A 1,156-nucleotide genomic window follows, 5' to 3' on the forward strand; every position below is an offset into this window, starting at 1 on the left:
TTTTGGGATATTTTGGGCCCTCCCCCTCGTGTCCCCCCAGATCCCCCCGGGACCCCCGAGCCCCCGGAGCGGAACCTGAGCGCGGAGGGAAACGCCTCGGCAGGTGAGGCCACGCCCACTGGCCACGCCCACTGACCACACCCACTGACCGCACCCACTGACCACGCCCACTGCCACACCCGGCCACGCCCACTGAGCACTCCTGGCCAGACCTATGGCCACACCTGGCCACGCCCACTGACCACACCCACTGACCACGCCCAATGACCACTCCCACTGGCCACACCCGTTGACCACGCCCACTGCCACACCCGGCCACGCCCACTGAGCACTCCTGGCCAGACCTATGGCCACACCTGGCCACGCCCACTGGTCACGCCCACTGACCACGCCCAGTGACCACACCCATTGACCACGCCCACTGAGCACACCTGGCCACGCCTAATGGCCACACCCGGCCATGCGTAATGGCCACGCCCACTGCCACACCTGGCCACGCCCACTGACCACGCCCACTGACAACACCCAGTGACCACGCCCAATGACTACACCCAATGACCACGCCCAATGACCACTCCCACCGGCCACACCCGTTGACCACGCCCATTGCCACACCTGGCCACGCCCACTGACCACGCCCATTGACCACGCCCACTGAGCACACCTGGCCACGCCTAATGGCCACACCCGGCCATGCGTAATGGCCACGCCCACTGCCACACCTGGCCACGCCCACTCACCACACCCAACCCATTTGGCCACGCCTACTGACCACACCCACTGACCACACCCAACACACCTGGCCACGCCCACTCACCACACCCATTGACCACACCCAACACATCTGGCCACGCCTGCTGACCACACCCACTGGCCACGCCCACCACCACACCTGGCCACGCCCATTGAGTGCATGACCACGCCCACTGGCAACCTAAAGACCGAGCCTGGCCACGCCCACCTCCGCACCTGGCCACGCCCACTGATCCCACCCTCTGGCCACGCCCCCCTGGCCACGCCCACTGACCTCCCCTGTCCCACAGGTGACCTCGGCCGGGCGGGCGGGCCCAGGGGGGCGGGGCCTTTGATGACGTCATTGGGGATCCTGCTGCCCATTGGTACGGCCTGGAGGGGGCGGGGCCAAAATTTGGGGGGG

At 67.6% G+C, this 1,156-nt stretch overlaps 1 long non-coding RNA gene across 1 annotated transcript in view; it reads left to right on the top strand.

The window, feature by feature from the left end:
• The first annotated feature begins 37 nt into the window (after positions 1 to 37).
• LOC121348552 overlaps positions 38 to 1,156 on the top strand; it is a 2,278-nt gene continuing 1,159 nt past the window's right edge. The window contains exons 1-2 of the long non-coding RNA XR_005954377.1: positions 38 to 103; positions 1,044 to 1,118. This is a non-coding gene — a long non-coding RNA (uncharacterized LOC121348552). The remainder of the gene's footprint in view (positions 104 to 1,043; positions 1,119 to 1,156) is intronic.

The sequence above is a fragment of the Pyrgilauda ruficollis genome, unplaced genomic scaffold (assembly GCF_017590135.1).
Source record: "Pyrgilauda ruficollis isolate IOZ18807 unplaced genomic scaffold, ASM1759013v1 scaffold1264, whole genome shotgun sequence".
In the NCBI taxonomy this organism is placed as follows: Eukaryota; Metazoa; Chordata; class Aves; order Passeriformes; family Passeridae; genus Pyrgilauda; species Pyrgilauda ruficollis.